At 49.9% G+C, this 25,073-nt stretch overlaps 1 pseudogene; it reads left to right on the top strand.

Annotated features, from left to right (window-relative positions):
- The window catches only part of LOC106596040 (transcription initiation factor TFIID subunit 2-like), a 53,777-nt pseudogene that overhangs the window by 17,039 nt on the left and 11,665 nt on the right, over positions 1-25,073 (top strand).

Here is a 25,073-nt window from a genome sequence, read left to right as displayed (position 1 = left end):
GGTCCCACTCTGCCAAATAAACACATGTCTATATTGGTTATGCTGGTCCCACTCTGCCAAATAAACACATGTCTATATTGGTTATGCTGGTCCCACTCTGCCAAATAAACACATGACTATATTGGTTATGCTGGTCCCACTCTGCCAAATAAACACATGTCTATATTGGTTATGCTGGTCCCACTCTGCCAAATAAACACATGTCTATATTGGTTATGCTGGTCCCACTCTGCCAAATAAACACATGTCTATATTGGTTATGCTGGTCCCACTCTGCCAAATAAACACATGTCTATATTGGTTATGCTGGTCCCACTCTGCCAAATAAACACATGACTATATGAAGTGTGGTTTTCTCTCAGGAACTGGACAAGATGGTGGAGTATGAGCTGAAAATGGGAGGAGTTCTCTTACACCCGACCTTCGGTGGAGGCAAAGACAAGGACAAGTGAGAGCAGCTTCCTGTTGGTTCAAAGGTCATTTAACATGGATGATGTACTACACGAGAACCACCTACTTTCAGTGTCAACACACTTTGATATGTGGCTCCAATGAGGGTGATGAATGTGTTTTCTGTTATAAACTGGGTGGTTCGACCCCTGAATGCTGATTGGCTGACAGCCGTGGTATATCAGACCGTATACCACTGGTATGACAAAACATGTATTTTTACTGCTCTAATTACATTGGTAACCAGTTTATAATAGCAGTGAGGCACCTCGGGGGTTTATGATATATGGCCAATATACCACGGCTACGTCGTGGTCAAGAACAGCCCTTAGCCGTGGTTTATTCGCCGTATACCACACCCCCTCGTGCCTTATTGCTTGAACAACCTCTTACTTTTAGTGTCAACACACTTTGATTTGTGGCTCCAATGAGGATGATGAATGTGTTTTCTGTTCTACCAGTCTAAAACCACCTAGTAGCAAGTAAATGACAGGTTAGACATTCCTGTTGCTACTGCTGTTGAGGGTGTTGGTCTACAAGCCTATATGTCTCACAGAGAAGTGGTGTTCTAGTTTTAATTAAAAACCTATATGTCCATGTGAAGATTTCCACCTCCCAACACTGCTGCAGAGTAAAAAAACAAGTGAAGAGTGGAGTTTATTCATTCCAGCCCAGTAAACCGCTGGCACCATCTCAAGTGTTTGTCATAAATCAGACCTCTCTCTCTCCTCTCCTGAAGTGGGCTTGGAGAGCTATCTACACGTTATGCCAACACTTACGCCTGTCTGTGTACTGCCTGTCAATGACTTGGCTAGTAACTCCACGTTGTAGTTTATCTTAAAGTTGCTACAGTTTACAAGTTGAGGAGAAGGAGGGAAGATAGTGAGTTGTTGAGAAGTAGTTTTCTTTTCTGATTTTAATCTTCCTCCCTCTCTCTTCCTCTTTCTCCCCCCTCTCATCTCTCTCCTCATCCTTCACATCTCTCTCCTCTCTTTCTCCTCCTCTCCCCTCTCTCTTCTCTCTCTCTCTCCCTCTCTCTCTTCTCTCTCTCTCTCTCCCTCCTCTCCCTCTCTCTTCTCTCTCTCTTTCTCCCCTCTCTCTCTCTCTCTCTTCTCCCTCTCTCTCTCTCTCTCTCTCTTCTCTCTCTCTTTCTCCCTCCTCTCCCCTCTCTCTTCTCTCTCTTTCTCCTCATCCCTCCCTCTCCCCCTCCCTCTCATCTCTCTCTCCTCATCCCTCCCTCTCTCCCTCCCTCCCTTCCTCTCATCTCTGTCTCTCCCTCTCTTAGCCCTACCCCTCACCTCCACTTCTCCATCAAGCACCCTCACACCCTGTCCTGGAAGTACTACAAGATGTTCCAGTGTAAAGCCCACCTGGTAATGAGGCTCATTGAGAACAGGATCAGCATGGAGTTCATGCTGCAGGTCAGCAATTTCTAATCCATCAATAATCCATCCATCATCTAGTATGCACGCTGGTTCTGGTAAACATCTGGCTACACGTCAAGTCTAGTTGTTTAAACACTGATACCTACAGGCACTCAACACTACAGTTTATTAATACACTACATAGCACTACATCAGGTCCCAGCACTACATCAGGTCCCTCTCAGCACTACATCAGGTCCCAGCACTACATCAGGTCCCTCTCAGCGCTACATCAGGTCCCAGCACTACATCAGGTCCCAGCGCTACATCAGGTCCCTCTCAGCGCTACATCAGGTCCCTCTCAGCGCTACATCAGGTCCCAGCACTACATCAGGTCCCAGCGCTACATCAGGTCCCAGCGCTACATCAGGTCCCTCTCAGCGCTACATCAGGTCCCTCCCAGCGCTACATCAGGCCCCTCCCAGCGCTACATCAGGCCCCTCCCAGCGCTACATCAGGCCCCTCCCAGCGCTACATCAGGTCCCTCCCAGCACTACATCAGGTCCCTCTCAGCGCTACATCAGGTCCCTCTCAGCACTACATCAGGTCCCTCTCAGCACTACATCAGGTCCCTCCCAGCACTACATCAGGTCCCTCCCAGCACTACATCAGGTCCCTCCCAGCACTACATCAGGTCCCTCCCAGCACTACATCAGGTCCCTCCCAGCACTACATCAGGTCCCTCTCAGCACTACATCAGGTCCCTCTCAGCACTACATCAGGCCCCTCCCAGCACTACATCAGGTCCCAGCACTACATCAGGTCCCTCCCAGCACTACATCAGGTCCCTCCCAGCACTACATCAGGTCCCTCCCAGCGCTACATCAGGTCCCTCCCAGCGCTACATCAGGTCCCAGCACTACATCAGGTCCCTCCCAGCACTACATCAGGTCCCTCCCAGCACTACATCAGGTCCCTCCCAGCACTACATCAGGTCCCTCTCAGCACTACATCAGGTCCCTCTCAGCACTACATCAGGTCCCTCTCAGCACTACATCAGGTCCCTCTCAGCACTACATCAGGTCCCTCTCAGCACTACATCAGGTCCCTCTCAGCACTACATCAGGTCCCTCCCAGCGCTACATCAGGTCCCTCCCAGCACTACATCAGGTCCCAGCACTACATCAGGTCCCTCTCAGCACTACATCAGGTCCCAGCACTACATCAGGTCCCTCTCAGCGCTACATCAGGTCCCAGCACTACATCAGGTCCCTCTCAGCACTACATCAGGTCCCAGCGCTACATCAGGTCCCAGCACTACATCAGGTCCCTCTCAGCACTACATCAGGTCCCAGCGCTACATCAGGTCCCTCCCAGCACTACATCAGGTCCCTCCCAGCACTACATCAGGTCCCTCCCAGCACTACATCAGGTCCCTCCCAGCGCTACATCAGGTCCCTCCCAGCACTACATCAGGTCCCTCCCAGCACTACATCAGGTCCCTCTCAGCGCTACATCAGGCCCCTCCCAGCACTACATCAGGTCCCTCTCAGCACTACATCAGGTCCCTCCCAGCACTACATCAGGTCCCTCCCAGCACTACATCAGGTCCCTCTCAGCGCTACATCAGGTCCCTCCCAGCACTACATCAGGTCCCTCTCAGCACTACATCAGGTCCCTCTCAGCACTACATCAGGTCCCAGCACTACATCAGGTCCCTCTCAGCGCTACATCAGGTCCCTCCCAGCGCTACATCAGGCCCCTCCCAGCGCTACATCAGGTCCCTCTCAGCACTACATCAGGCCCCTCCCAGCGCTACATCAGGTCCCTCTCAGCACTACATCAGGTCCCTCCCAGCACTACATCAGGTCCCTCTCAGCACTACATCAGGTCCCTCTCAGCACTACATCAGGTCCCTCTCAGCGCTACATCAGGTCCCTCCCAGCACTACATCAGGTCCCTCCCAGCACTACATCAGGTCCCTCTCAGCACTACATCAGGTCCCTCTCAGCACTACATCAGGTCCCTCTCAGCACTACATCAGGTCCCAGCACTACATCAGGTCCCAGCGCTACATCAGGTCCCAGCGCTACATCAGGTCTCAGCACTACATCAGGTCCCTCTCAGCACTACATCAGGTCCCAGCACTACATCAGGTCCCTCTCAGCACTACATCAGGTCCCAGCACTACATCAGGTCCCTCTCAGCACTACATCAGGTCCCAGCACTACATCAGGTCCCAGCACTACATCAGGCCCCTCCCAGCACTACATCAGGTCCCTCTCAGCGCTACATCAGGTCCCTCCCAGCACTACATCAGGTCCCAGCACTACATCAGGTCCCTCCCAGCACTACATCAGGTCCCTCTCAGCACTACATCAGGTCCCTCTCAGCACTACATCAGGTCCCTCCCAGCACTACATCAGGTCCCTCCCAGCACTACATCAGGTCCCTCCCAGCACTACATCAGGTCCCTCCCAGCACTACATCAGGTCCCTCAGCACTACATCAGGTCCCTCTCAGCACTACATCAGGCCCCTCTCAGCACTACATCAGGTCCCTCCCAGCACTACATCAGGTCCCTCCCAGCACTACATCAGGCCCCTCCCAGCACTACATCAGGTCCCTCCCAGCACTACATCAGGTCCCTCCCAGCACTACATCAGGTCCCTCTCAGCACTACATCAGGCCCCTCCCAGCACTACATCAGGTCCCTCTCAGCACTACATCAGGTCCCTCTCAGCACTACATCAGGTCCCTCCCAGCACTACATCAGGTCCCTCCCAGCGCTACATCAGGTCCCTCTCAGCGCTACATCAGGTCCCTCTCAGCGCTACATCAGGCCCCTCCCAGCGCTACATCAGGTCCCTCTCAGCACTACATCAGGTCCCTCTCAGCACTACATCAGGTCCCTCTCAGCACTACATCAGGTCCCTCCCAGCACTACATCAGGTCCCAGCACTACATCAGGTCCCTCCCAGCACTACATCAGGTCCCAGCACTACATCAGGTCCCTCTCAGCGCTACATCAGGTCCCTCTCAGCACTACATCAGGTCCCTCTCAGCACTACATCAGGTCCCTCCCAGCACTACATCAGGTCCCTCCCAGCACTACATCAGGTCCCTCTCAGCACTACATCAGGTCCCTCCCAGCACTACATCAGGCCCCTCCCAGCACTACATCAGGTCCCTCTCAGCACTACATCAGGTCCCTCTCAGCACTACATCAGGTCCCTCTCAGCACTACATCAGGTCCCTCCCAGCACTACATCAGGTCCCAGCACTACATCAGGTCCCTCTCAGCGCTACATCAGGTCCCTCCCAGCGCTACATCAGGTCCCTCTCAGCACTACATCAGGTCCCTCCCAGCACTACATCAGGTCCCAGCACTACATCAGGTCCCTCCCAGCACTACATCAGGCCCCTCCCAGCACTACATCAGGCCCCTCCCAGCACTACATCAGGTCCCTCTCAGCACTACATCAGGTCCCTCTCAGCACTACATCAGGTCCCTCTCAGCACTACATCAGGTCCCTCTCAGCACTACATCAGGTCCCTCTCAGCACTACATCAGGCCCCTCTCAGCACTACATCAGGTCCCTCCCAGCACTACATCAGGTCCCTCTCAGCACTACATCAGGTCCCTCTCAGCACTACATCAGGTCCCTCTCAGCACTACATCAGGCCCCTCCCAGCACTACATTGACTCTTCCCCTGTTCAGCTCCTGAGTCTGACCAGTACTGCGTCCTCGCAGAAGTACCAGATGCATGTGGAGTCAGATACATGAACTAGATTATTCTGTTTCCTATCTGCTAGGTGTTCAACAAGTTACTAAGCCTGGCCAGTACAGCGTCCTCACAGAAGTACCAGTCACATATGTGGAGTCAGATGCTGGTATCCACCCACAGCTTCCTCAAGTCCATCTCCAACGTGTCGGGGAAGGACATAGGACCCCTCATCAAGCAGTGGGTGTATCCTTTAACCTGTCAATCAGAACACTGGAGGGAGAGGTTGTAGCGTGACTATAACACTGTAATAGCAGATTAATAGTTAGGACATAGGACCCCTCATCAAGCAGTGGGTGTATCCTTTAACCTGTCAATCAGAACACTGGAGGGAGAGGTTGTAGCGTGACTATAACACTGTAATAGCAGATTAATAGTTAGGACATAGGACCCCTCATCAAGCAGTGGGTGTATCCTTTAACCTGTCAATCAGAACACTGGAGGGAGAGGTTGTAACGTGACTATAACACTGTAATAGCAGATTAATAGTTAGGACATAGGACCCCTCATCAAGCAGTGGGTGTATCCTTTAACCTGTCAATCAGAACACTGGAGGGAGAGGTTGTAGCGTGACTATAACACTGTAATAGCAGATTAATAGTTAGGACATAGGACCCCTCATCAAGCAGTGGGTGTGTCCTTTCATCTCACTCAGCCTGCTTAGCAAAACACTAAGAGCTGACTGGCCTGGTTAGAGCGCTCACGGCCGACTGGCCTGGTTAGAGCGCTAACGACCGACTGGCCTGGTTAGAGCGCTAACGACCGACTGGCCTGGTTAGAGCGCTAACGACCGACTGGCCTGGTTAGAGCGCTAACGACCGACTGGCCTGGTTAGAGCGCTAACGACCGACTGGCCTGGTTAGAGCGCTAACGACCGACTGGCCTGGTTAGAGCGCTCACGACCGACTGGCCTGGTTAGAGCGCTCACGACCGACTGGCCTGGTTAGAGCGCTAACGGCCGACTGGCCTGGTTAGAGCGCTAACGACCGACTGGCCTGGTTAGAGCGCTAACGACCGACTGGCCTGGTTAGAGCGCTCACGGCCGACTGGCCTGGTTAGAGCGCTCACGGCCGACTGGCCTGGTTAGAGCGCTAACGGCCGACTGGCCTGGTTAGAGCGCTCACGGCCGACTGGCCTGGTTAGAGCGCTCACGGCCGACTGGCCTGGTTAGAGCGCTCACGGCCGACTGGCCTGGTTAGAGCGCTCACGGCCGACTGGCCTGGTTAGAGCGCTCACGGCCGACTGGCCTGGTTATAAAGCTGCTTTAAGCAGTGTAATAATTGAACCCTTCAACAGAAGAACCATATATATGCGTTTGGCATTTTCAGATGATGACTGATTTTGTATCTAAGTTCACTGTAATGTCCAGAGTTGTCAACTGATACATATCATCAGTCAGCAGAAAGGACACACCCACTGCTTGTCTATTTATAGTCTGTATGTAATATCAAGACTTTGGATGATTTAATATCCACTATACAGCTGTTAATATACCATATCACCAACATTTTCCAAAACCATTCCTGTGGTTATTACACTGCAGTAATTTAATGATTTACACTGATTGCTCTAGTTATTACGTTGAACTACCATTGTACCCCTGATTGGGATCTGTACTGGAATTGTTTCAGTTTAGATATTAGCCTTAATTCAAGCCCACAGAGACCAGAGTGCGGTGGTGAAGTTCTTTGGCAGTTTTGCCTTCAACAGGAAACGGAACGTTCTAGAACTGGAGATCCGACAGGACTACACCTCCTCTGGAACACAGAAATATGTGGTAGGTCCTCTTTGAACTGAGTTGGTTTAACTTTACTGGTGTTCGCAATGGGCGCAGTTAGCACTTTTGGGACTATTTGATTGGTTCCATTGTACCAGCAAGGCTAAATCAAGCTACCGCAAGTATTTGACATTTTGTGTTTGACCCAAGTCTGAGATTTAGTAGTAAGGTGAATCACTGTCTTTGTTCTGTAGGGACCCATCAAGGTGACAGTACAGGAGCTGGATGGATCCTTCAACCACACGCTACAGATCGAAGAGAACAGCCTGAAGCACGACATCCCCTGCCACTCCAAGAGCAGACGGTAAACTCAAGCATCTTGCATCTGTTTCTGTTATTACTAACACATTTCAATAAGCCCAATGCAATGCCTTCTTAGCTGTAGTTTGGAGGATCTAATGCAATGCCGTCTTAGCTGTAGTTTGGAGGATCTAATGTAATGCCGTCTTAGCTGTAGTTTGGAGGATCTAATTTAATGACGTCTTAGCTGTAATTTGGAGGATCTAATGTAATGACGTCTTAGCTGTAGTTTGGAGGATCAAGCCTAATGTAATGCCTTCTTAGCTGTAGTTTGGAGGATCTAATGTAATGCCTTCTTAGCTGTAGTTTGGAGGATCAATCCTAATGTAATGCCTTCTTAGCTGTAGTTTGGAGGATCAAGCCTAATGTAATGCCTTCTTAGCTGTAGTTTGGAGGATCAAGCCTAATGTAATGCCTTCTTAGCTGTAGTTTGGAGGATCAATCCTAATGTAATGCCTTCTTAGCTGTAGTTTGGAGGATCAAGCCTAATGTAATGCCTTCTTAGCTGTAGTTTGGAGGATCAAGCCTAATGTAATGCCTTCTTAGCTGTAGTTTGGAGGATCAAGCCTAATGTAATGCCGTCTTAGCTGTAGTTTGGAGGATCTAATGTAATGCCTTCTTAGCTGTAGTTTGGAGGATCTAATGTAATGCCGTCTTAGCTGTAGTTTGGAGAATCAATCCTAATGTAATGCCTTCTTAGCTGTAGTTTGGAGGATCAAGCCTAATGTAATGCCTTCTTAGCTGTAGTTTGGAGGATCTAATGTAATGCCTTCTTAGCTGTAGTTTGGAGGATCTAATGTAATGCCTTCTTAGCTGTAGTTTGGAGAATCAATCCTAATGTAATGCCTTCTTAGCTGTAGTTTGGAGGATCAAGCCTAATGTAATGCCGTCTTAGCTGTAGTTTGGAGGATCAATCCTAATGTAATGCCGTCTTAGCTGTAGTTTGGAGGATCAATCCTAATGTAATGCCGTCTTAGCTGTAGTTTGGAGGATCAATCCTAATGTAATGCCGTCTTAGCTGTAGTTTGGAGGATCAATCCTAATGTAATGCCGTCTTAGCTGTAGTTTGGAGGATCAATCCTAATGTAATGCCTTCTTAGCTGTAGTTTGGAGGATCAATCCTAATGTAATGCCTTCTTAGCTGTAGTTTGGAGGATCAATCCTAATGTAATGCCTTCTTAGCTGTAGTTTGGAGGATCAATCCTAATGTAATGCCGTCTTAGCTGTAGTTTGGAGGATCAATCCTAATGTAATGCCGTCTTAGCTGTAGTTTGGAGGATCAATCCTAATGTAATGCCGTCTTAGCTGTAGTTTGGAGGATCAAGTGTCCCTCAGTTTATCTCCACCTCCTTAGAGTTTCTATTTTCTTCCTGCTCCAGAAACAAGAAGAAGAAGATCCCTTTGATGAACGGGGAGGAGGTTGACATGGACCTGTCTGCTATGGAGTAAGACTTTATACTGCTCGCTCTCTCTCTCTCTCTCTCTCTCTGTCTCTCTCTGCTGTCTCTCTCTGCTGTCTGCTATGGAGTAAGACTTTATACTGCTCGCTCTCTCTCTCTCTCTCTCTCTCTCTGCTGTCTCTCTCTGCTGTCTGCTATGGAGTAAGACTTTATACTGCTCCCATTCTTATTCACTCATCTCCTCAGAAGTCAGTCTGCAGGGTGCCAGTGGTCAAGGCTGCCCAGCCCAGGGTGTCTCTTTCTTCTGACCACCCCTCTGTTCAGTCTACTCTAAAGTGATCGCTCTCCTCTGATCTGGTTTGATGACTGACTGTCTGCTCCAGCTTGTTTTCTGTGGCCAGTGAAGTAGAGGCAGGAACAGGGCCAGCAGTACTGATACTACAGAGCTGGGGAGAGCAGCACTGATACTACAGAGCTCGGGAGAGCAGCACTGATACATACTACAGAGATGGGGAGAGCAGTACTGATACTACAGAGCTCGGGAGAGCAGCACTGATACTACAGAGCTCGGGAGAGCAGCACTGATACATACTACAGAGCTGGGGAGAGCAGCACTGATACATACTACAGAGCTGGGGAGAGCAGCACTGATACATACTACAGAGCTGGGGAGAGCAGCACTGATACATACTACAGAGATAGGGAGAGCAGCACTGATACATACTACAGAGCTAGGGAGAGCAGCACTGATACATACTACAGAGCTAGGGAGAGCAGCACTGATACATACTACAGAGCTAGGGAGAGCAGCACTGATACATACTACAGAGCTAGGGAGAGCAGCACTGATACATACTACAGAGCTGGGGAGAGCAGCACTGATACATACTACAGAGATAGGGAGAGCAGCACTGATACATACTACAGAGCTGGGGAGAGCAGCACTGATACATACTACAGAGCTAGGGAGAGCAGCACTGATACATACTACAGAGCTAGGGAGAGCAGCGCTGATACATACTACAGAGCTAGGGAGAGCAGCGCTGATACATACTACAGAGCTAGGGAGAGCAGCGCTGATACATACTACAGAGCTAGGGAGAGCAGCGCTGATACATACTACAGAGCTGGGGAGAGCAGCGCTGATACATACTACAGAGCTGGGGAGAGCAGCGCTGATACATACTACAGAGCTGGGGAGAGCAGCGCTGATACATACTACAGAGCTGGGGAGAGCAGCGCTGATACATACTACAGAGATGGGGAGAGCAGCGCTGATACATACTACAGAGATGGGGAGAGCAGCGCTGATGCATACTACAGAGCTGGGGAGAGCAGCGCTGATGCATACTACAGAGCTGGGGAGAGCAGCGCTGATGCATACTACAGAGCTGGGGAGAGCAGCGCTGATGCATACTACAGAGCTGGGGAGAGCAGCGCTGATGCATACTACAGAGCTGGGGAGAGCAGCGCTGATGCATACTACAGAGCTGGGGAGAGCAGCGCTGATGCATACTACAGAGCTGGGGAGAGCAGCGCTGATACATACTACAGAGCTGGGGAGAGCAGCGCTGATACATACTACAGAGCTGAGGAGAGCAGCGCTGATGCATACTACAGAGCTGGGGAGAGCAGCGCTGATACATACTACAGAGCTGGGGAGAGCAGCGCTGATACATACTACAGAGCTGGGGAGAGCAGCGCTGATACATACTACAGAGCTGGGGAGAGCAGCGCTGATACATACTACAGAGCTGGGGAGAGCAGCGCTGATACATACTACAGAGCTGGGGAGAGCAGCACTGATACATACTACAGAGATGGGGAGAGCAGCACTGATACATACTACAGAGCTGGGGAGAGCAGCACTGATACATACTACAGAGCTGGGGAGAGCAGCACTGATACATACTACAGAGCTGGGGAGAGCAGCACTGATACATACTACAGGGCTGGGGAGAGCTGCACTGATACTACAGAGCTGGGGAGAGCAGCTATAGCTGTTACCGAGCAGTGAGAAACTAACCAACAACCCAGCAGGCAGTTACAACTGTCTGCAACCCTCCTGCCAAGTCTTGGGCACCTTTAACATCACTCTAGCCAGGCAGGCCTCCAACAACCCCTCTGGTGTTGTGTCGTCTGCCTGCTTCTCTCTCCACTGTTTAAACAGCGGCAGGTGTTGGCTTCAGTCAATCACTTCTGTTTGGTTTAGATTTGGTCCATCCTACCCTCAGAGGAAACCGCAGGCTGTAACTTAATTTCAGGTCTTTATCCTACCCTCAGTAGTTTACGTCCTAGCCTCAGTAGTTTACGTCCTAGCCTCAGTAGTTTACGTCCTAGCCTCAGTAGTTTACGTCCTAGCCTCAGTAGTTTACGTCCTAGCCTCAGTAGTTTACGTCCTACCCTCAGTAGTTTACGTCCTAGCCTCAGTAGTTTACGTCCTAGCCTCAGTAGTTTACGTCCTAGCCTCAGTAGTTTACGTCCTACCCTCAGTAGTTTACGTCCTACCCTCAGTAGTTTACGTCCTAGCCTCAGTAGTTTACGTCCTAGCCTCAGTAGTTTACGTCCTAGCCTCAGTAGTTTACGTCCTAGCCTCAGTAGTTTACGTCCTAGCCTCAGTAGTTTACGTCCTAGCCTCAGTAGTTTACGTCCTAGCCTCAGTAGTTTACGTCCTAGCCTCAGTAGTTTACGTCCTAGCCTCAGTAGTTTACGTCCTAGCCTCAGTAGTTTACGTCCTACCCTCAGTAGTTTACGTCCTAGCCTCAGTAGTTTACGTCCTAGCCTCAGTAGTTTACGTCCTAGCCTCAGTAGTTTACGTCCTAGCCTCAGTAGTTTACGTCCTAGCCTCAGTAGTTTACGTCCTAGCCTCAGTAGTTTACGTCCTAGCCTCAGTAGTTTACGTCCTAGCCTCAGAGGGAATAAAGGATCTCGCCATTAAAATAATCAACATACTTTCAGTCAAATCAGTTGAATTCAGACAAGCCACCCTCCTTAACAGACAAGTGTTCCGTTCGTTCCGTTCCACAAAGAATCTAAAACAACCAACTCTGTTTCTCACGCAGTGCGGATTCTCCTTTGCTGTGGATCCGGATCGATCCAGACATGTCTATCCTGCGTAAGGTGGAGTTTGAGCAGGCAGACTTCATGTGGCAGTACCAGCTCAGGTACAGGACTCTTCACCTTTTGCTTTTATTAACTGGCCGTTGCATGGATTTGTTTCTTCATGTATTCTTGAGCACAAGTTAAAAAAGACTATCCTTATTTACAAACATGACAAAGATGACTACAGATCACGCCACAGAGCCGTGACCACAGATCACGCCACAGAGCCGTGACCACAGATCACGCCACAGAGCCGTGACCACAGATCACGCCACAGAGCCGTGACCACAGATCACGCCACAGAGCCGTGACCACAGATCACGCCACAGAGCCGTGACCACAGATCACGCCACAGAGCAATGATTGCACAAGCTATAGATCTGACATTTCAACATGAAGTTCAATGCGAACTAGAAAAGGTGTGTTTGCTTGTCCTGGAAGTATTCTTCATGGTTCAGAACTATCTTCCTCAGGTACGAACGGGACGTAGTGGCCCAGGAGGAGTCTATTTTAGCCCTGGAGAAGTTCCCCACGCCGGCCTCCCGTCTGGCCCTCACTGACATCCTAGAACAGGACCAGTGTTTCTACAAGGTCCGCCAGGGGGCCTGCTTCTGCCTCGCCAAGGTAAGAAGTACACTTCACCCACCCATCCATCTTTATCCCTCCATTGATTCATTAACCATGGTAGGGTTTTAGTGTGATGAATCCAGAGTTGAGCACATCATTCCTTTATTCTAAGTCAAGGGGACTGCTGTGCCATTAGGCCACTAACCTTCCTAGTCTTCGTTCTTCTTTTAAAACCTAATTCCACAACCCCTGTAGAACGTTATCCTCCTATATCTGATTGATTTCCTCCATTTATAATATTTTCATCTGAACCCATATTTCCTTAAAATCAAAAATGGATGTGGAGTTCCATCAGGTTTCATTGGCTTCCAGAATTGAATTTAGCTAGTTGATGGTCTTTCAGACCACAGGATGTTAACGGGTAACCCTGATAGCCTTGGCAGGCCGGTGATAGGCTGTCTTTGTTGAAAGAGTGGGAGCCGGCAGGAAAGGCTTAAGGCAAGTCCAAGCAGAGTCCACACCCACACTTAGATACACACACTCACATATACACACACCCGTCCACCCCAGGGCCTTGTGTTTACCTTGCCCTCAGCTCTGTCCTTCTCTCTAATATCCTGCTGAGAGAGAGCAGGGAGACCCTCAGCTCTGTCCTTCTCTAATATCCTGCTGAGAGAGAGCAGGTAGACCCTCAGCTCTGTCCTTCTCTAATATCCTGCTGAGAGAGAGCAGGTAGACCCTCAGCTCTGTCCTTCTCTAATATCCTGCTGAGAGAGAGCAGGAAGACCCTCAGCTCTGTCCTTCTCTAATATCCTGCTGAGAGAGAGCAGGGAGACCCTCAGCTCTGTTCTTCTCTCTAATATCCTGCTGAGAGAGAGCAGGGAGACCCTCAGCTCTGTCCTTCTCTAATATCCTGCTGAGATAGAGCAGGGAGACCCTCAGCTCTGTCCTTCTCTAATATCCTGCTGAGAGAGAGCAGGTAGACCCTCAGCTCTGTTCTTCTCTAATATCCTGCTGAGAGAGAGCAGGGAGACCCTCAGCTCTGTCCTTCTCTAATATCCTGCTGAGAGAGAGCAGGTAGACCCTCAGCTCTGTCCTTCTCTAATATCCTGCTGAGAGAGAGCAGGGAGACCCTCAGCTCTGTCCTTCTCTCTAATATCCTGCTGAGAGAGAGCAGGTAGACCCTCAGCTCTGTCCTTCTCTAATATCCTGCTGAGAGAGAGCAGGGAGACCCTCAGCTCTGTCCTTCTCTCTAATATCCTGCTGAGAGAGAGCAGGTAGACCCTCAGCTCTGTCCTTCTCTAATATCCTGCTGAGAGAGAGCAGGTAGACCCTCAGCTCTGTTCTTCTCTAATATCCTGCTGAGAGAGAGCAGGGAGACCCTCAGCTCTGTCCTTCTCTAATATCCTGCTGAGAGAGAGCAGGGAGACCCTCAGCTCTGTCCTTCTCTAATATCCTGCTGAGAGAGAGCAGGGAGACCCTCAGCTCTGTCCTTCTCTCTAATATCCTGCTGAGAGAGAGCAGGTAGACCCTCAGCTCTGTTTTTCTCTCTAATATCCTGCTGAGAGAGAGCAGGGAGACCCTCAGCTCTGTCCTTCTCTCTAATATCCTGCTGAGAGAGAGCAGGGAGACCCTCAGCTCTGTCCTTCTCTAATATCCTGCTGAGAGAGAGCAGGGAGACCCTCAGCTCTGTCCTTCTCTAATATCCTGCTGAGAGAGAGCAGGGAGACCCTCAGCTCTGTCCTTCTCTAATATCCTGCTGAGAGAGAGCAGGTAGACCCTCAGCTCTGTTCTTCTCTAATATCCTGCTGAGAGAGAGCAGGGAGACCCTCAGCTCTGTCCTTCTCTAATATCCTGCTGAGAGAGCAGGTAGACCCTCAGCTCTGTCCTTCTCTAATATCCTGCTGAGAGAGAGCAGGGAGACCCTCAGCTCTGTCCTTCTCTCTAATATCCTGCTGAGAGAGAGCAGGTAGACCCTCAGCTCTGTCCTTCTCTAATATCCTGCTGAGAGAGAGCAGGTAGACCCTCAGCTCTGTCCTTCTCTAATATCCTGCTGAGAGAGAGCAGGGAGACCCTCAGCTCTGTCCTTCTCTAATATCCTGCTGAGAGAGAGCAGGGAGACCCTCAGCTCTGTCCTTCTCTAATATCCTGCTGAGAGAGAGCAGGTAGACCCTCAGCTCTGTTCTTCTCTAATATCCTGCTGAGAGAGAGCAGGGAGACCCTCAGCTCTGTCCTTCTCTAATATCCTGCTGAGAGAGCAGGTAGACCCTCAGCTCTGTCCTTCTCTAATATCCTGCTGAGAGAGAGCAGGGAGACCCTCAGCTCTGTCCTTCTCTCTAATATCCTGCTGAGAGAGAGCAGGTAGACCCTCAGCTCTGTCCTTCTCTAATATCCTGCTGAGAGAGAGCAGGTAGACCCTCAGCTCTGTCCTTCTCTAATATCCTGCTGAGAGAGAGCAGGGAGACCCTCAGCTCTGTCCTTCTCTAATATCCTGCTGAGAGAGCAGGTAGACCCTCAGCTCTGTTCTTCTCTCTAATATCCTGCTGAGAGAGAGCAGGGAGACCCTCAGCTCTGTCCTTCTCTAATATCCTGCTGAGAGAGAGCAGGAAGACCCTCAGCTCTGTCCTTCTCTAATATCCTGCTGAGATAGAGCAGGGAGACCCTCAGCTCTGTCCTTCTCTAATATCCTGCTGAGAGAGAGCAGGTAGACCCTCAGCTCTGTTCTTCTCTAATATCCTGCTGAGAGAGAGCAGGGAGACCCTCAGCTCTGTCCTTCTCTAATATCCTGCTGAGAGAGAGCAGGTAGACCCTCAGCTCTGTCCTTCTCTAATATCCTGCTGAGAGAGAGCAGGGAGACCCTCAGCTCTGTCCTTCTCTCTAATATCCTGCTGAGAGAGAGCAGGTAGACCCTCAGCTCTGTCCTTCTCTAATATCCTGCTGAGAGAGAGCAGGTAGACCCTCAGCTCTGTCCTTCTCTAATATCCTGCTGAGAGAGAGCAGGGAGACCCTCAGCTCTGTCCTTCTCTAATATCCTGCTGAGAGAGAGCAGGGAGACCCTCAGCTCTGTCCTTCTCTAATATCCTGCTGAGAGAGAGCAGGGAGACCCTCAGCTCTGTCCTTCTCTCTAATATCCTGCTGAGAGAGAGCAGGTAGACCCTCAGCTCTGTCCTTCTCTAATATCCTGCTGAGAGAGAGCAGGTAGACCCTCAGCTCTGTTCTTCTCTAATATCCTGCTGAGAGAGAGCAGGGAGACCCTCAGCTCTGTCCTTCTCTAATATCCTGCTGAGAGAGAGCAGGGAGACCCTCAGCTCTGTCCTTCTCTAATATCCTGCTGAGAGAGAGCAGGGAGACCCTCAGCTCTGTCCTTCTCTCTAATATCCTGCTGAGAGAGAGCAGGTAGACCCTCAGCTCTGTTTTTCTCTCTAATATCCTGCTGAGAGAGAGCAGGGAGACCCTCAGCTCTGTCCTTCTCTCTAATATCCTGCTGAGAGAGAGCAGGGAGACCCTCAGCTCTGTCCTTCTCTAATATCCTGCTGAGAGAGAGCAGGGAGACCCTCAGCTCTGTCCTTCTCTAATATCCTGCTGAGAGAGAGCAGGGAGACCCTCAGCTCTGTCCTTCTCTAATATCCTGCTGAGAGAGAGCAGGTAGACCCTCAGCTCTGTTCTTCTCTAATATCCTGCTGAGAGAGAGCAGGGAGACCCTCAGCTCTGTCCTTCTCTAATATCCTGCTGAGAGAGCAGGTAGACCCTCAGCTCTGTCCTTCTCTAATATCCTGCTGAGAGAGAGCAGGGAGACCCTCAGCTCTGTCCTTCTCTCTAATATCCTGCTGAGAGAGAGCAGGTAGACCCTCAGCTCTGTCCTTCTCTAATATCCTGCTGAGAGAGAGCAGGTAGACCCTCAGCTCTGTCCTTCTCTAATATCCTGCTGAGAGAGAGCAGGGAGACCCTCAGCTCTGTCCTTCTCTAATATCCTGCTGAGAGAGCAGGTAGACCCTCAGCTCTGTTCTTCTCTCTAATATCCTGCTGAGAGAGAGCAGGGAGACCCTCAGCTCTGTCCTTCTCTAATATCCTGCTGAGAGAGAGCAGGAAGACCCTCAGCTCTGTCCTTCTCTAATATCCTGCTGAGATAGAGCAGGGAGACCCTCAGCTCTGTCCTTCTCTAATATCCTGCTGAGAGAGAGCAGGTAGACCCTCAGCTCTGTTCTTCTCTAATATCCTGCTGAGAGAGAGCAGGGAGACCCTCAGCTCTGTCCTTCTCTAATATCCTGCTGAGAGAGAGCAGGTAGACCCTCAGCTCTGTCCTTCTCTAATATCCTGCTGAGAGAGAGCAGGGAGACCCTCAGCTCTGTCCTTCTCTCTAATATCCTGCTGAGAGAGAGCAGGTAGACCCTCAGCTCTGTCCTTCTCTAATATCCTGCTGAGAGAGAGCAGGTAGACCCTCAGCTCTGTCCTTCTCTAATATCCTGCTGAGAGAGAGCAGGGAGACCCTCAGCTCTGTCCTTCTCTAATATCCTGCTGAGAGAGAGCAGGGAGACCCTCAGCTCTGTCCTTCTCTAATATCCTGCTGAGAGAGAGCAGGGAGACCCTCAGCTCTGTCCTTCTCTCTAATATCCTGCTGAGAGAGAGCAGGTAGACCCTCAGCTCTGTCCTTCTCTAATATCCTGCTGAGAGAGAGCAGGTAGACCCTCAGCTCTGTTCTTCTCTAATATCCTGCTGAGAGAGAGCAGGGAGACCCTCAGCTCTGTCCTTCTCTAATATCCTGCTGAGAGAGAGCAGGGAGACCCTCAGCTCTGTCCTTCTCTAATATCCTGCTGAGAGAGAGCAGGTAGACCCTCAGCTCTGTCCTTCTCTAATATCCTGCTGAGAGAGAGCAGGTAGACCCTCAGCTCTGTCCTTCTCTAATATCCTGCTGAGAGAGAGCAGGGAGACCCTCAGCTCTGTCCTTCTCTCTAATATCCTGCTGAGAGAGAGCAGGTAGACCCTCAGCTCTGTCCTTCTCTAATATCCTGCTGAGAGAGAGCAGGTAGACCCTCAGCTCTGTCCTTCTCTAATATCCTGCTGAGAGAGAGCAGGGAGACCCTCAGCTCTGTCCTTCTCTAATATCCTGCTGAGAGAGAGCAGGGAGACCCTCAGCTCTGTCCTTCTCTAATATCCTGCTGAGAGAGAGCAGGGAGACCCTCAGCTCTGTCCTTCTCTCTAATATCCTGCTGAGAGAGAGCAGGTAGACCCTCAGCTCTGTCCTTCTCTAATATCCTGCTGAGAGAGAGCAGGTAGACCCTCAGCTCTGTTCTTCTCTAATATCCTGCTGAGAGAGAGCAGGGAGACCCTCAGCTCTGTCCTTCTCTAATATCCTGCTGAGAGAGAGCAGGGAGACCCTCAGCTCTGTCCTTCTCTAATATCCTGCTGAGAGAGAGCAGGGAGACCCTCAGCTCTGTCCTTCTCTCTAATATCCTGCTGAGAGAGAGCAGGTAGACCCTCAGCTCTGTCCTTCTCTAATATCCTGCTGAGAGAGAGCAGGTAGACCCTCAGCTCTGTCCTTCTCTAATATCCTGCTGAGAGAGAGCAGGGAGACCCTCAGCTCTGTCCTTCTCTAATATCCTGCTGAGAGAGAGCAGGGAGACCCTCAGCTCTGTCCTTCTCTAATATCCTGCTGAGAGAGAGCAGGGAGACCCTCAGCTCTGTCCTTCTCTCTAATATCCTGCTGAGAGAGAGCAGGTAGACCCTCAGCTCTGTCCTTCTCTAATATCCTGCTGAGAGAGAGCAGGTAGACCCTCAGCTCTGTTCTTCTCTAATATCCTGCTGAGAGAGAGCAGGGAGACCCTCAGCTCTGTCCTTCTCTAATATCCTGCTGAGAGAGAGCAGGGAGACCCTCAGCTCTGTCCTTCTCTAATATCCTGCTGAGAGAGAGCAGGTAGACCCTCAGCTCTGTTCTTCTCTAATATCCTGCTGAGAGAGAGCAGGGAGACCCTCAGCTCTGTCCTTCTCTAATATCCTGCTGAGAGAGCAGGTAGACCCTCAGCTCTGTCCTTCTCTAATATCCTGCTGAGAGAGAGCAGGTAGACCCTCAGCTCTGTCCTTCTCTAATATCCTGCTGAGAGAGAGCAGGGAGACCCTCAGCTCTGTCCTTCTCTAATATCCTGCTGAGAGAGAGCAGGGAGACCCTCAGCTCTGTCCTTCTCTAATATCCAGCTGAGAGAGAGCAGGGAGACCCTCAGCTCTGTCCTTCTCTCTAATATCCTGCTGAGAGAGAGCAGGTAGACCCTCAGCTCTGTCCTTCTCTCTAATATCCTGCTGAGAGAGAGCAGGTAGACCCTCAGCTCTGTCTCTTCTCTAATATCCTGCTGAGAGAGAGCAGGGAGACCCTCAGCTCTGTCCTTCTCTCTAATATCCTGCTGAGAGAGAGCAGGGAGACCCTCTGCTCTGTCCTTCTCTAATATCCTGCTGAGAGAGAGCAGGGAGACCCTCAGCTCTGTCCTTCTCTAATATCCTGCTGAGAGAGAGCAGGGAAACCCTCAGCTCTGTCCTTCTCTAATATCCTGCTGAGAGAGAGCAGGGAGACCCTCAGCTCTGTCCTTCTCTAATATCCTGCTGAGAGAGAGCAGGTAGACCCTCAGCTCTGTTCTTCTCTAATATCCTGCTGAGAGAGAGCAGGGAGACCCTCAGCTCTGTCCTTCTCTAATATCCTGCTGAGAGAGCAGGTAGACCCTCAGCTCTGTCCTTCTCTAATATCCTGCTGAGAGAGAGCAGGGAGACCCTCAGCTCTGTCCTTCTCTCTAATATCCTGCTGAGAGAGACAGGTAGACCCTCAGCTCTGTCCTTCTCTAATATCCTGCTGAGAGAGAGCAGGTAGACCCTCAGCTCTGTCCTTCTCTAATATCCTGCTGAGAGAGAGCAGGGAGACCCTCAGCTCTGTCCTTCTCTAATATCCTGCTGAGAGAGCAGGTAGACCCTCAGCTCTGTTCTTCTCTCTAATATCCTGCTGAGAGAGAGCAGGGAGACCCTCAGCTCTGTCCTTCTCTAATATCCTGCTGAGAGAGAGCAGGAAGACCCTCAGCTCTGTCCTTCTCTAATATCCTGCTGAGATAGAGCAGGGAGACCCTCAGCTCTGTCCTTCTCTAATATCCTGCTGAGAGAGAGCAGGTAGACCCTCAGCTCTGTTCTTCTCTAATATCCTGCTGAGAGAGAGCAGGGAGACCCTCAGCTCTGTCCTTCTCTAATATCCTGCTGAGAGAGGCAGGTAGACCCTCAGCTCTGTCCTTCTCTAATATCCTGCTGAGAGAGAGCAGGGAGACCCTCAGCTCTGTCCTTCTCTCTAATATCCTGCTGAGAGAGAGCAGGTAGACCCTCAGCTCTGTCCTTCTCTAATATCCTGCTGAGAGAGAGCAGGTAGACCCTCAGCTCTGTCCTTCTCTTAATATCCTGCTGAGAGAGAGCAGGGAGACCCTCAGCTCTGTCCTTCTCTAATATCCTGCTGAGAGAGAGCAGGGAGACCCTCAGCTCTGTCCTTCTCTCTAATATCCTGCTGAGAGAGAGCAGGTAGACCCTCAGCTCTGTCCTTCTCTAATATCCTGCTGAGAGAGAGCAGGGAGACCCTCAGCTCTGTCCTTCTCTAATATCCTGCTGAGAGAGAGCAGGGAGACCCTCAGCTCTGTCCTTCTCTCTAATATCCTGCTGAGAGAGAGCAGGGAGACCCTCAGCTCTGTTTTCTCTCTCAATATCCTGCTGAGAGAGAGCAGGGAGACCCTCAGCTCTGTCCTTCTCTCTAATATCCTGCTGAGAGAGAGCAGGGAGACCCTCAGCTCTGTCCTTCTCTTAATATCCTGCTGAGAGAGAGCAGGGAGACCCTCAGCTCTGTCCTTCTCTAATATCCTGCTGAGAGAGAGCAGGGAGACCCTCAGCTCTGTCCTTCTCTAATATCCTGCTGAGAGAGAGCAGGTAGACCCTCAGCTCTGTCCTTCTCTAATATCCTGCTGAGAGAGAGCAGGGAGACCCTCAGCTCTGTCCTTCTCTAATATCCTGCTGAGAGAGCAGGTAGACCCTCAGCTCTGTCCTTCTCTAATATCCTGCTGAGAGAGCAGGTAGACCCTCAGCTCTGTCCTTCTCTAATATCCTGCTGAGAGAGAGCAGGGAGACCCTCAGCTCTGTCCTTCTCTCTAATATCCTGCTGAGATAGAGCAGGTAGACCCTCAGCTCTGTCCTTCTCTAATATCCTGCTGAGAGAGAGCAGGTAGACCCTCAGCTCTGTCCTTCTCTAATATCCTGCTGAGAGAGAGCAGGGAGACCCTCAGCTCTGTCCTTCTCTAATATCCTGCTGAGAGAGCAGGTAGACCCTCAGCTCTGTTCTTCTCTCTAATATCCTGCTGAGAGAGAGCAGGGAGACCCTCAGCTCTGTCCTTCTCTAATATCCTGCTGAGAGAGAGCAGGAAGACCCTCAGCTCTGTCCTTCTCTAATATCCTGCTGAGATAGAGCAGGGAGACCCTCAGCTCTGTCCTTCTCTAATATCCTGCTGAGAGAGAGCAGGTAGACCCTCAGCTCTGTTCTTCTCTAATATCCTGCTGAGAGAGAGCAGGAGACCCTCAGCTCTGTCCTTCTCTAATATCCTGCTGAGAGAGAGCAGGTAGACCCTCAGCTCTGTCCTTCTCTAATATCCTGCTGAGAGAGAGCAGGGAGACCCTCAGCTCTGTCCTTCTCTCTAATATCCTGCTGAGAGAGAGCAGGTAGACCCTCAGCTCTGTCCTTCTCTAATATCCTGCTGAGAGAGAGCAGGTAGACCCTCAGCTCTGTCCTTCTCTAATATCCTGCTGAGAGAGAGCAGGTAGACCCTCAGCTCTGTCCTTCTCTAATATCCTGCTGAGAGAGAGCAGGTAGACCCTCAGCTGTCCTTCTCTAATATCCTGCTGAGAGAGAGCAGGGAGACCCTCAGCTCTGTCCTTCTCTAATATCCTGCTGAGAGAGAGCAGGGAGACCCTCAGCTCTGTTCTTCTCTAATATCCTGCTGAGAGAGAGCAAAGAGACCCTCAGCTCTGTCCTTCTCTAATATCCTGCTGAGAGAGAGCAGATATACCCTCAGCTCTGTCCTTCTCTAATATCCTGCTGAGAGAGCAGGGAGACCCTCAGCTCTGTTCTTCTCTAATATCCTGCTGAGAGAGCAGGGAGACCTTCAGCTCTGTCCTTCTCTAATATCCTGCTGAGAGAGCAGGGAGACCCTCAGCTCTGTCCTTCTCTCTAATATCCTGCTGAGAGAGAGCAGGGAGACCCTCAGCTCTGTCACTTCCTCATGTAACAGGCTAGAAGCCAGTCTGCTAGAAGCCAATTGTTCTGAACTCTGGAAAATCTAATCATAGTTACACTCTCTTGTCCCCTTGCAGTTAACTTTCAAATGAGTAGCACAACGTTTTGTCTAGGAAACCTTCAGAGTGTCATGTGTCATCCTAGTTAGATTACTAGCTAATACGTCTATTATTTAGTGTCTTCTGTGTCTAGATAGTGAAACTCCACTCTTCTGTGAAGTGCCTGTTCACCAGGATAGCTAGCTGTCACACATCAGCTCAAATAGAAGAGGAGGAGGAAGCTGTATCACGTATTTCCTGTTTTTAATATTCATAGATAGCCAACTCCATGATGAGCACCTGGACCGGTCCTCCAGCCATGAAGTCTCTGTTCACCAGGATGTTCTGCTGTAAGAGCTGTCCAAACATCGTCAAGACCAACACCTTCATCAGCTTCCAGAGCTACTTCCTACAGAAGGTATTTAACGTAGATCACGAGACTGTCTGTTTGTTAAATATCTTATCAGTCATGGGATACGTGTTACACACTGTAGAGGTTTTTACTTCGTCACAGAACCTAAACCTTTAGGAAACAATGGCGGACAAAATCTGAATTCGTTTCCTTGTAAATTGCAAGAAATGTGTAATACAGTGGTCCAGTATTTTGGCGTGTGTAATGAGCTGTGTTTGATTTATACCTAGACCATGCCTGTAGCCATGGCTCAGCTCAGAGACATCCAGAACCTCTGTCCCAAAGACGTCCTCAACTTCATCCTGGACCTCATCAAGTACAACGACAACAGGAAGAACAAGGTGAGATGGGGTTTGTTCTGTTGTGACCAATGAATAGAAGGGGACAGGGTGAAGGAGATGAACCGTTCAGAGAGTGTTGGACCAGGGATCGCCATCGTTGGTAATCCTGTATGGTGTTCTGGAGTTGGCTGTGCTGACCACTGGGCCAGACTGACCCGGCACTAATGGCTTTAATGTTGTCTTTCTCTTTTCCCCTAGTTCTCTGACAACTACTACCGTGCCGAGCTGATTGATGCCCTCACCAACTCCCTGACCCCGGCCATCAGCATCAGTAACGAGGTGCGCACCGTGGACAACCTCAACGGAGACGTACGCCTCATCCTGGAGGAGATCACACGGTCTCTTAACATGGAGAAACTACTGCCCAGCTACCGCAACACCATCACTGTCAGGTAGAGATAATCACTATATAAACTAAACATCCTGGAGGAGATCATCACTACTGTCCAGCTACCACAACACCATCACTGTCAGGTAGAGATAATCACTACTATAGATACCATTATACTATATAAACTAAACATCCTGGAGGAGATCATCACTACTGTCCAGCTACCACAACACCATCACTGTCAGGTAGAGATAATCACTACTATAGATACCCACTATACATTATACTATATAAACTAAACATCCTGGAGGAGATCATCACTACTGTCCAGCTACCACAACACCATCACTGTCAGGTAGAGATAATCACTACCATAGATACCCACTATACATTATACTATATAAACTAAACATAAATGGTGGTTGTAAATGGTGGTTTTTAGTGGTGGTACCTGTGGGTGGTGGTAAATGGTGGTGGTAAATGGTGGTGGTAAATGATGGTGGTGAATGTGGGTGGTAAGTGGTGGTGGTAAGTGGTGGTGGTAAATGGTGGTGGTAAATGGTGGTGGTGGTAAATGCGGGTGCTTGATGTCAGTGTTTTGATTGGCCGCTTTTAGTGGCTGGTTTTACATTGTGTTGATCGATAAACGATTGACCAAATAGTGGTTGACCTAAAGTGTCATTGTTGAACTGGCTGGTGTGGAAGCTTTTTGGCCCTTGTACCCTCTCCCCAAATATTGCCAAACACGTCCCGTACAGGAAGCTAGTTGAGTGCCAGGGTAAACTTTCCCACCTGCATGATCTTATCAATCAAAATGCCTTCAAGGCACAATCTGCAACTTTGATTTCCAGTTGTAGAACTCCAAATCTTTTTAACCCTAAAGGGTATTGGTGCGTTAGAAATCAGGAACTATGATTAGGCTTATAGCTGAGTGACCCCTCTCTTGCCTCCATTTCTCTCTCGCTCTCGCTCTCGCTCGCTCTCTCCTCCATCCCCCCTCTCTTTCTTCCCTCTCTCCAGTTGTCTCAGAGCTATCCGGATGCTTCAGAAGAATGGTCATATTCCCAGTGACCCCTCTCTGTTTAAATCCTATGCAGAATATGGACACTTTGTGGATGTGCGTGTCGCAGCACTGGAAGCTGTGGTGGACTACACAAGAGGTATACATCAAACTAGTAGTAGTGAAGTTGGTAGGACACACCCTATTCCCTATGTAGTGCACTACATTTAGCCAGATCAACATAGGGTTAGAATTAGTCCCATAGGGCTCTAACCAGAAGTAGTGCACTTGACTACAGAGCATTCAGAAAGTATTCAGACCCCTTGACTTTTCCCACATTTTTTACGTTACAGCCTTATTCTGAAATGGATTAAATTGTTTTCTTTTCTCATCAATCTACACACAATATCCCATAATGACAAACCAAAAACAGGTTCTTGGTCACCTCCAGATCTGTGCCTCGACACAAGCCTGTCTCGGCGCTCTACGGACAATTCCTTCCACCTCATGGCTTGGTTTTTGCTCTGACATGCACTGTCAACTGTAGGACCTTTATTTAGACAGGTGTGTGTCTTTACAAATCATGTCCAATCAATTGAATTTACCACAGGTGGACTCCAATCAAGTTGTAGAAACATCAAGGATGATCAATGGAAACAGGATGCACCTGAGCTCAATTTTGAGTTTATAGCAAAGGGTCTGAATACTTGCAATAATGTTTCAAAAACTTTATTTGCTTTGTCATTATGAGGTATTGTGTGTAGACTGAGGAAAAACATGTATTTAATCCATTTTAGAATAAGGCTGTAACGTAACAAAATGTGGAAAGGAATACTTTCCGAATGCACTCTACAAGGAGACTAGCGTGCCATTTCAGACACGGCCTAGTTCTCTGGGGTGAACACCTTGACCC

This window comes from Salmo salar, unplaced genomic scaffold, assembly GCF_905237065.1.
Source record: "Salmo salar unplaced genomic scaffold, Ssal_v3.1, whole genome shotgun sequence".
NCBI classification, from domain to species: Eukaryota; Metazoa; Chordata; class Actinopteri; order Salmoniformes; family Salmonidae; genus Salmo; species Salmo salar.
Note: the sequence above shows the minus strand (reverse complement) of the source record. Positions and strands in the feature narration are given on the sequence as shown.